We start from the raw sequence: 11,628 nt of genomic DNA on the forward strand, positions 1-11,628 counted from the left end.
TAAAGACAAGATATTAGCATTAGCGTATACGGCTGGTGGGTATAAATTGTAAAAGTTGTATGTGCAATCAACGCCGCTGCTCCCACCACGCGCTGTGTGTAGGGGGCACCAAAAATAGCCTAATGAAAAATCAATCATAATATCATAGTCATCATAATAATTATAATGCTGATATTATTTCAGCATAGAAATATTATTAGGCACTTTTTAGGGATGTATATAACAAAATCATAAAGGAATTATGCTTAGGGCACCAAAATGGCTAGCAGCGGTAACGTAACCGTGTGCAATGCAATTCTATGACCAATTGTACGTGTGACTGTTACTGTACATAATATGTACGTATTAATCTTCTCCTGGTTTAAGATAAGCCCTGTCTGTGAAACTGGGGCATGGTTACATAATGTTAATGTTGCCTCTTCTACTGGTGTTGGGCTACCTTGCGGTCTTTGTCGTAAAACAAAGAAAAAATACAAAAACACATTTGACCCTATTTATTTATTTAATAATAATACATTTTTTACTTTTCAGACTTCAAACCATGCTAAGGAGCCTGGAATGGGCAAAAGGGGAGGCTTCTAAATGCTCAGGCTGCAGATGAGATAATCCATGAAGTATCAGATTGTATTCAGGAGATTCAAACTTCTGAACCGAGAGCACAGGAAGGTAAATGCCGTCAAACTGTTTTGCAAACAAAAATAAAGAATTAAATAGGGCATTAGGGACAGCCATTTGTAGTGTCCAAAACCATAGTGGACGTTATCGAGTGCACACATTCAATCCTATAATGCACCGCAATAACATGTGTACAACGGATGTATGCTCAACAGCTAGAGAATAGCCATATTGCACTGTGAGGGTCGTGCTGAATGAATTCCCGGGTCTCGCCGGCCCTTCCGCTCACTCATTGTCTGAATTTACTCACTCATTTTCATTCACTCCTTCTAGTGGATTAGTGTAGGGAATAGTGAATGAGGGTATAGGGGGCGATTTAAGACACAGCCTTTGATTAGCTGGATCAGGTGTGTTTAATTAGGGCAGTGGCCCTCTAGGAATTGTTTGAGCCTATTGAACTACAGGAAAATTATTATTTCAACCTTTTTCCTAATCAAGTGTTTTATAAAAGTAGTGTTATCATTTTTCTACAGAAAGTACTGGATATCGACCTCCACTGAATAGTAATGGATCCAGAGGCGCACCGTCTTATGTCATTACTCAGGATCAACTGTCATTTCTGTTGTCTTGTGGCTTCACTGTAACACAGATTGCAGATATTTTACACACCTCCGTGTCCACAGTTAAATGACGTTTAAGGTAAATTGTATCATATAATAAATATATCCATTGACTACACTCGTTATACATGATCCACAGTGAATAAAATGTCATCTGTTTGGTCACTGATATGACTGGGGACCTCATCTCATTTGATCATAATAGGTGGAGAAAAACGCTGTGTGCATCTTTTGATTTATTTTAGAACTCCTAGTAAATGTTAAAATACTTGGATATATATTTTAGGGTGCTTCAGTCTGTTGCAGTCTGCTTCATACTCGGACATATCTGATGTAGACTTGGACGAAAAGATCAGGGACCTAGTGGCTGGAAATGACCAACTTGGATCAGAGGCAGTTCGAGCACAACTGAGGGCAGAGGGAATTCTGGTTCAGAGATGCAGTGAGGAGAAGTATGCATCGTGTCAACCCAAGGGCTGCAGCTGTCAGAGCAATGTGTCAGCGACTACGAAGAAGGTCCTACCGTGTCGCAGGACTTAATTCTTTATGGCATCTGGATGGAAACCACAAACTAATAAGGTAGTTTTTTTTTTTTTATGTAACTTTTTCTTAAATATTTCAGTATGCCTAACCCACTATATTCTTTTGTCTTTTTAGATAACACTTATCTAACCATAAGTGTTATTTTGCCACACTTTTAAAAAAAATAAGTAAATACGTTTTAAAAGTTTAAACTTCAGAATTGAGCAATTCATTAATGTACATTTATATGATTGCTAAAACAGGTTGTTTAGATTTCCTTAAATGCAGTATATAGTATAGTATATACTAGTATAGTATATTTTGTTGTCTACAGCAGTTATGTTCAAGTGATAATGTATTTGTGTTGATTAGATGGAGGATAGTAATTCATGGTGCCATTGATGGCTATAGTCGCCTCATCACCTTTCTCCGTGCCTCCAACAACAATCGTAGCAGCACTGTCATGGATTGTTTCTTGGATGCCATTTCCAAATATGGAGTCCCTTCCAGAGTAAGGGCTGACCATGGTGGAGAGATTAACGCCGTGTGCCTGTTCATGAACTTGTTCAGAGGCACTGACCGAGGTAGTGCTCTTAGAGGAAGGAGTACACACAATCAAAGGATTGAAAGACTGTGGGTCGATCTGTGGCGTGGCGTGTCAAATGTGTACTATGACCTTTTCAATTTTCTTGAGAGTGAGGGCATTGTAGATGTAGATAATGAAATGCACATGTGGGCTCTGCATCATGTCTACATCCCAAGAATTAATAAAGACTTGACAGATGTCTCACGCCAATGGAACAATCATGGTTTGCGAACCGAGAGACACCAGTCGCCCCTGCAAATTTTTGTCCGGGGTTGTCTGACACAACAGAGGCAGCCGAGTACTGCAGTGCGGGAGATATTTGCAGCAAGACCCTCAGGCTCCAGTGGAGGAGAGAGTAATCCAGCAGAACAAGTTGGTGGTGAGGGTCGCTCTGCATCAGATGTACCTCATGTACTCTGGCTTGAACGGGTTACTTTACCTCCAAACCAGTTCACTGTGACTGATGCTGAGATGCAACAACTCACTGAACAAATTGATCCACTTGGAGGCCTGGGAAAATCTTGGAGTAAATGTCCTTAAAGATGTTCTTTCTTTTGTGGAAAACCTAAGACCTTAAAATGACATTAAAAGGAACAGTTCACTTCAAATTAAAAAATCTGTCATCATTTACTCACCCTCAAGTTGTTTCAAATCTGTATGAATTTCTCACAACACAAAGGAAGACATTTGGAAGAATGTTGGTAATCAGACAGTTGATGGACCCCATTGACTTCCATAGTATGAAAAAAATAAAGTAAATTATGACAGAATTTTCATTTTGAAGTGAACAAATTCTTTAATAGCGTTAAAATAGTGTCTGAACCTTGGAAGTGTTGCTGATGGCATGTGTCATGTTAAAATCTGTTTCTCTCCTCTACTTTTCTGTCTCATGATCTATAGTTTATGCCAGTACTAAACAATTCTGGTCCTGGTCCAGCTGCAACCTATATCAAAGTGTGTTTAAATTGGGATAGAGCTAAACTATTCCTGCTTTATTCCACAAAAAGTGTTTAATGATAAAATTCACTAGAATATTTTTCATGTGCAAATATAAGTGTTTTTTTGTCTTTACAATAACATGTATAATACATCACAACATAAATCACATCAGTAGTGACATCAATTAATGTTTACTGTAATTTTGATGAATTTCATTTTGTGTAATCTGAACATTTTCATATGTACGAACAGATCATAGATATCACAAGACAGATCTGAACTGAAGAAAAGGACAAAACTCAGCAATACCACCAAACATCAAAAATGTCCATAATATAACATTCAAACATAAACGTATTTAAACCAATGTCTTCATTACTCTAAAAGTGGGGGATTGCAAAATGCCACTTTCCCTGAACAATTCATAGCTCTGATGGATTGGCAGCCTCAAGGCAGATCAGAACTTAAGAAAAGGACAAAACTCAGCAACATCCAAAAACATCACAAAACAGCAGTAAAAATGTATATTGAATGTACACTAACATGTCCATAATATAACATTCAAACATAAAGGTATTTAAAACAATGTCTACATTACTCCAAAAGTGGGGGATTGCAAAATGCCACTTTCCATACTTTCCCTGAATAATTCTCTGATGGATTGGCAGCCTCAAGACAATGCAGCAGGTATTTGCTTCGGGGAAAATTCTAATGGCCTCATTCTCTTGAGGGTGTAGGAACTCTAATTTTGGTTCCACTGGGAACCCTAACCTTGGAATAGCAGTGGATCCTGACACGAATCCAAGAATCTTCTCCAAGGTGAGTGGGCATGCAGTTGCCTCTAGTAAAAATGAACAGGGAAAAAGTCAATGACCATTTTGCAGATATAGAATGGCCATGAAATAGTTGTCAAAGTTTACTGGCCCTCATGTTGTTCCAAACCCATATATTACTATTATTGTTTTATTTATTTATTTACATTTAAGAGTGACAAGGTCATGCTAAAATACCGGTCGAGCTAAAAAAAGTACAAAAAGCTTTATAAAAGTAACCCAGGAACTAGGGATGCACCGAATCCATATTTTTGGGGTTCGGCCGAATACCGAATCCACTGTTTAAGATTCTGCCGAAACCGAATACCAAATCCTACGTCCATTAACACAGTAAACACATTAATGAATTAAACAACGTCCACAACAGTGTATTTTTCATTTTATTTTATTTTAACTTTAAAAAAAAAAAAAAAAAAGAATAGGCAACATTGTGCCAGGATGACAAGTGGGAAAAACTATTTTGACAATTACCATATAGGCTATCTCAAGATCCGATCAAAAATATTAGCCTTTTAGATTTATAAATCAAAAGTAGGCTACCCCCAAGTACAAACCAAACCCTTTCTATAAAAGTGCAACAATGCAAAGAAAAAGTGTTTTTATTTTTATTTTTTATCAGAATATGTTTGGTGATTTAACTGAAATTAATGTTATTGAACATTTACTCAATAAACATGGATAGTAGGCTGTTGTTTCGTTTATAACAGAAGGCTATACGATTAGAACAGTAGCCAAATATTACGAAAAATATCACGAAAATCACACGCATCTCCTGCATCATAATTAAATTAACGTAACCGCTAACCTTTTACATGAAATGAGAGTTTCCTTTCAGGAAAACAAGACGCTGGCCATTAACAGGTGATAGCCGGTTGCGAGTGTGGGAACGAATGTCCCCAGCAGTGCTGAAAAGTCTTTCACTGGGCACAGAGGTTGGTGGTGCACAGAGGTAGATCTTTGCCGTTTTAGCCAGCAGTGGAAATCGCTGCTGGTTTGTCTTCCACCACTGAAGAGGTTCCTCTTTAAGAGAAATCAAAGGCTCGCTGAAAAAAGCGCTTATCTCCACGTCAGCACCCGATGTGACTGCCTCAGTATTGCTGCGGTACAGATCGTCCCAGCCGCTCCAGATTCCTGAACAGTGTCGTTTACTGCGACCTGTCGGGCTCGAGCCTTGTTCCCCCTCAGGCTGTTCAGTTGAAGTGGGCCTAGCAGATGCGTCTTGATCGGATTCAGATAAACGGGATACAGCCTCCTGCACGAGCAACTTTGATCGACACTGTTCGATGTCACTCACCCAAAATTTCGCCTTGTATCTGGGATCCAGACTTGTTGCCACAACTAAGTGGCTATTCTGCTCACTTCCCTCAAATCTATCCTGCAGAGATTTTAGCAAGCGGGTTTTCATCTGCTTGATTCCATGATCATCTGTTTCGTTGTGGACATAGCGCTTCAACATCATCACAGCTGGCAAGACAGTGGATATACACGCATTTTCAGCGCTTATTTCTCTAGTCAACTCCTCGAAAGGTCTGAGCACCTTGAACAGATCCTCCATCAGAGTCCACCTCTGTGCATGAATATGTTGCATACCATCTGTCTCGGACACGTAGATGTTTATGGCACGTTTTTGTTCTGTTAAACGATTGAACATCAGATATGTCGAATTCCATCGTGTTGACAAGTCCTGGATTAAAAGGTGATTTGGCAGCCCCAACTCCTGCTGTAGAGCAGAAAGCCTTGATTTAGCACTTGAAGAGTGCTTAAAGTGACCAACAGTTTTCCTTGCCAGTGCGATCATGTCAGAGACACTGCTCTTTGTAAATAATTGGAATCTGTTCTGGGAGCGACCTAGGCTCTACCGTGCTGATGGCCTGCACCCCAGCAGAATCGGAGCGGCTGTTCTGTCGGACAACATCTCCAAGACGTTACACACCATATGACTAGAAAATCAAAGTCCAAATCACAGTCTTTGCTGTGCCAAATTAATTGATATAATTAGTGTAGAACATTATATAGAAACTGTGTCTATTCCTCGTTTAGTGAGGCCATATAATAAATCTACTGTAGGATCTAGGAAAAATCGTATTGTAATTAAACCTAAAAATCTAAATATCAGTGAACAAAAACAATTTCTAAAGCTAGGTCTTCTAAACATTAGATCGCTCACAGCCAAGGCGGTTATTGTAAATGAAATGGTCACAGATAATAGTTTCGATGTACTTTGCCTTACTGAAACCTGGCTTAAACCAAATGAGTATTTCGGTCTAAATGAGTCTACTCCACCAGGATACTGTTATAAGCATGAGCCCCGTCTGATCGGTCGTGGCGGCGGTGTTGCAACAATCTATAGAGATATTCTTAATGTTACTCAGGAAACAGGTCACAGGTTTAATTCGTTTGAAGTACTTGTACTTAATATTACGCTCCTAGATGTAAGAAAGAAATCCCTATTATCTCTAGCCTTGGCTACTGTATATAGACCTCCAGGGCCCTATGCTGATTTCCTAAAAGAGTTTGCAGAGTTTCTCTCAGATCTTTTGGTCAATACCGATAAAGCAATAATTGTTGGAGATTTTAACATACACGTAGATAACACAAATGATGCGTTAGGGACTGCGTTTACAGATTTATTAAACTCTTTTGGGGTCAAGCAAAACATCAGTGCTCCCACTCATCGTCTAAATCATACACTAGACTTAATTATATCATATGGAACCAATCCAACTGATATAGATATTATACCGCAAAGTGACGATCTCACTGATCATCACATGGTAACTTGTATAATACGTACTGCTGAAATTTGTCATGTTGCGCCACGTTATAGACCAGGCAGAACAATCGTTCCAACCACTATAGATAGATTCTCAAATAGCTTACCTGATCTATCTCAGCTGCTCAGTGAACCCAATCAAACAGATGAACTAAAGGAAATGACTAGCAGTTTGAGCACCATTTTCTCTAGTACATTAGATATTGTTGCACCAATTAGATCAAAAAAGGTTAGAGAGAAAACTAAAGCACCATGGTACAACAGTGCTACGCATGTTATCAAGAGAGAAACTCGTAACTTAGAGCGTTAATGGAAACAAACTAATTTAGAGGTCTTTAGAATCGCGTGGAAAGACAGTATGTCACGTTATAAAAAGGCTCTAAAAGCAGCCAGGGCTGAGCATCTCCGCAAACTAATAGAAAATAACCAAAATAATCCAAGGTTTTTATTTAACACCCTGTCTAGACTAACAAATATACAGACATCACCAGAGCAAAATATTCCGTTACAGTATAGTAGTAATGATTTTATGAACTACTTTAATGAGAAAATAGAAAGCATCCGTAACAGAATTGTAAATGTACACTCTTTTATGGTGTCTTATGATTCAGCCTTAATTATCGCCCCCTCTGGAACAACTACACCGCTTTACAACTATAGGACAGGAAGAGCTAAATAAACTTATCATTGCATCGAAACCAACAACATGTTTATTAGATCCAATACCCACTAAACTACTGAAAGAAGTGTTACCTGTAGTGGAAGAGCCTCTTCTTAATATTATTAACTCGTCTTTATCTTTAGGTCATGTTCCAAGAATATTCAAGCTGGCAGTAATACAACCTCTCATTAAGAAACCGCAGTTAGACCCAAATAACTTAGCAAATTACAGACCCATTTCAAATCTTCCATTTATGTCTAAAATACTAGAAAAATTTGTGTCCGCTCAATTGTGCTCTTTCTTGCAAGAAAATGAGATATATGAAAAATTCCAGTCAGGATTCAGACCGCATCATAGCACAGAAACTGCGCTAGTTAAAATTACAAATGATTTACTTTTAGCTTCTGACCAAGGCTGTATCTCAATACTAGTTCTACTCGATCTTAGCGCTGCGTTCGACACTATTGATCATAAAATACTCCTGGATCGACTACAAAACTACACTGGTGTTCAGGGACAGGCATTAAGCTGGTTTAGATCGTACTTATCAGACCGTTATCATTTTGTCTGTTTAAATGGGGAAAAATCAAAGATAACGTCAGTAGACTATGGAGTGCCGCAAGGATCGGTGTTAGGCCCTCTGCTATTCTCAATATATATGCTCCCACTTGGTAATATTATAAGAAAACATGGAATTAATTTCCACTGTTATGCTGATGACACTCAATTATATATTTCATCACGGCCAGATGAAAACACTAACTTATCAAATTTGACAGAGTGTCTCAAAGATATAAAATGCTGGATGACGCGTAATTTCCTGCTACTAAATTCAGATAAAACGGAGGTATTACTTATTGGTCCAAAAAACTACCCACAAACTCACTTACAATACAACTTTAATTTAGAAGGATGTCCTGTTACTTTATCCACTACAGTAAAAGACCTGGGTGTTATACTAGACCGCAACTTGTCTTTCGAAAATCATATTTCATATGTTACAAGAACAGCCTTTTTCCACCTTAGAAACATTGCTAAGCTACGCAACATGCTATCTGTTTCTGATGCAGAAAAGTTAGTTCATGCATTCATGACCTCGAGACTAGATTATTGTAATGCTATATTAGCTGGCTGTCCTGCATCCTCAATAAACAAGCTACAGTTAGTGCAAAATGCAACCGCTAGAGTTCTTACTAGATCAAGAAAATATGATCATATAACACCTATTTTATCATCTCTACACTGGTTACCTATCAAATTCCGTATAAATTACAAAGTACTATTACTGATCTATAAAGCCCTAAATGGTTTAGCTCCTGTGTATTTAATGGACCTTCTATCGCCCTACAATCCATCGCGTTCTTTAAGATCACTAAATTCGAGGCTTCTGGTCATTCCTAGGATATCTAAGTCCACTAAAGGAGGGAGGGCGTTCTCACATTTAGCTCCAAAACTCTGGAATAGCCTTCCTGATATTGTTCGAGGCTCTGACTCGCTGTCCCAGTTTAAAACTAGATTAAAGACGCATCTCTTTAGCCAAGCATTTACATAATGCTTACCTTTTATACCACTTCTGAATCAGATCAACAATCAATATACACGTTCCTGTGTGTATTGCGTGAATGACGGCTGGTTGGGTAGATATTGTGTTTTGCGGCAGGTGGTATGCCATACGGAACCGTTGCCACTGAACCTGCTTTAACGACGACAGTGGGGCTCGACAGCCTTAGTCTAACGGGTCGGCGCGTATGGTTGGGCTGCGGAGAGATTGTGAGATTTTGGTTAGGTCTCAGCAGCAGGAGGGATGTAGAGGTCAGTAAGCTGGGCTGAGTTGAGTGGGGGACGGAGGGGGGTGACTGTGGGACGCAAGAATCACTGTCTTCATGTTTTTTATCATTTACGCCCGTGTTATGGAAATCATTATGAACAGCAGCTACGCTAATTATTTTCCCTTTTTGCTTTTCTGCTGAATGGCGTTCGTCAGCTCCAGTTTGTATCCAGCCTCTCACGGAGACTTCAGATACGCCAATCACAAAGCCTGTGAAGAGACGACTCAACACCGGCGATATGGACCCTCTATGGTGGACGGCACTGATCCTCAACAACTCGTCTCAACACCGGCGTGATTACTTGGACTTCCAAAAGATGGAAATGGATAAATATTCTAAATGTTCCGATCCAATCTGACTTGTAATGCTGCCCGAATCATAAATCATGCACTGTTCCTTCGTTGGCCAGAGGAGAACTGGCCCTCCGACTGAGTCTGGTTTCTCCCAAGGTTTTTTTCTCCATTCTGTCACCTGATTGAGTTTTGGTTCCTTGCCACTGTTGCCTTGGCTTTTGGCTTGCTTAGTTGGGGACATTTAATATTCAATAATATTATTGATCTGCCTTGCTTAAGGTGGACGTTGACTCAATTTTCTTTTAGAAACAAACTCTGTTATATTATTTTTATGCTATCACTGTGAAGCTGCTTTGATACAATCTGTATTGTAAAAAGCGCTATATAAATAAAGGTGACTTGACTTGACTTGACACTTTGTTGTGATAAAAGACTGTCGTGGATGCACAACTGGAGCATGTGCGCAAAACAGCCAACACTTGGAACCCCTGCCTCGGACATGGCTTTCCGCATGTTTGCAGCATTATCCCTCAAGACCAGGTGACACTTGTTAACAGGTATGTCCCACGCTCTGATAATTTCTTGCAGTGCATCTGCAATGTTTAATGCGGTGTGCCTTCCACCGAATGCTTCACATCGAATAATAGCACGTGTGCGCTTAAAATCAGCATCAATCCAATGTGAGGTCACACTGATGTAGGACTGTGTAGTGTACTCACAAGTCCATATGTCGCATGTAAATGCAAAAGCAGGTGCTTCGGCAGCGTGTGCTTTTATGCGGGAAGTGATGAACTCGTGCATTTCAGGGATGATTTTGACAGCAAAAAAGCGCCTGGAGGGGATTTTGTAACGTGGCTCAAGCAGATGGAGTAGCTCATTGAATCCAGTGTCTTCTACTATGCTATAGGGCTGCAAGTCAGTGGCTATCATTATCCCAATTGCTGCATGAATGGCTTTGGCTCGTGTGTGATCTGAGGCCCACTGTTTGGTCGGTGTAGGGCTAGCAAAGCTGATAATGGTCGTCTGGTTAACACAAGTTTTTAGCTGTGAGTGTCCTTCCTTTGCCGTACCTGTAGTTGCTGCATTTTGGCTGCTGTCAGATTCCTTCATGCACAACAGTTATTTTTTCGGATGTTTAATACGCAAATGTTTTAACAGCGGCGATGTTGTGTACTCTTTTGGGTCCTTGCCACCCCGAGACAAATCCGCATTGCAAATAGAACATATAGCTCGACTTGAATCGTCTTCTTTTAACTGAAAGTACTGCCAAACAACACTTTTCCTGCTCACGAGTTCCATTTTCAAATTCTCACAGCTACTGCACTCGAACCTACGTAAACATCTTCCCATAATTAACGACTGTGTGACGTCGACCAGCGTAGCACGCATAGTGCAAGCCTAGGGAATCGGTTCGATGTAAAAAAATTCTAAGGTTCGGCAGAAACCGATCCCCCATCAAAAAGCCCAATATTCGGCCGAATCCGAATCTGAATCCTGGATTCGGTGCATCCCTACCAGGAACAGACAATCAATAACAAACATGTCCTTCACCACAGCTCTAGTACCTTATTTGTACATTCATTCATATTTGCCACACTGTAAGTTACACGATGTCAACTGTCTACCTTCCTAATATTTAAAAGAGTACCATGAACATTTAAAAAAAAAAAAAATCCACATACAAGGTTAAGTTTTATAGATATATAATGATGATGACGACATTAACATCTTTGGGTAAAATAAAAAAAATATTTTAATAATATATTAGGGTAGAACAGATTACTATACTGTAGATAGAAAAGATTTAGACAGAACAGATTATGATAGACATGCAGATGATAGATGAGAAAGACAGATGACAGATAAGAAATATGACAGAGAGGTGGCAAGAAATAAATATGTGACAGATACGACAGATGAGAAAGACAGATAAATATATAAAAGCTAGCTAAGTTAT

General features: G+C 39.4%; 1 long non-coding RNA gene across 1 annotated transcript; it reads left to right on the forward strand.

The window, feature by feature from the left end:
• The first annotated feature begins 313 nt into the window (after nucleotides 1-313).
• On the forward strand, nucleotides 314-1,671 carry LOC143747200 (uncharacterized). Its single transcript, XR_013206687.1, has 3 exons — nucleotides 314-666; nucleotides 1,149-1,314; nucleotides 1,542-1,671. It is a non-coding gene; the product is annotated as an uncharacterized LOC143747200 (long non-coding RNA).
• Nucleotides 1,672-11,628: the final 9,957 nt, after the last annotated feature.

The sequence above is a fragment of the Siphateles boraxobius genome, unplaced genomic scaffold, assembly GCF_051911475.1.
Source record: "Siphateles boraxobius isolate OS27281-9 unplaced genomic scaffold, OSU_SipBor_1 100, whole genome shotgun sequence".
Classification (NCBI taxonomy): Eukaryota; Metazoa; Chordata; class Actinopteri; order Cypriniformes; family Leuciscidae; genus Siphateles; species Siphateles boraxobius.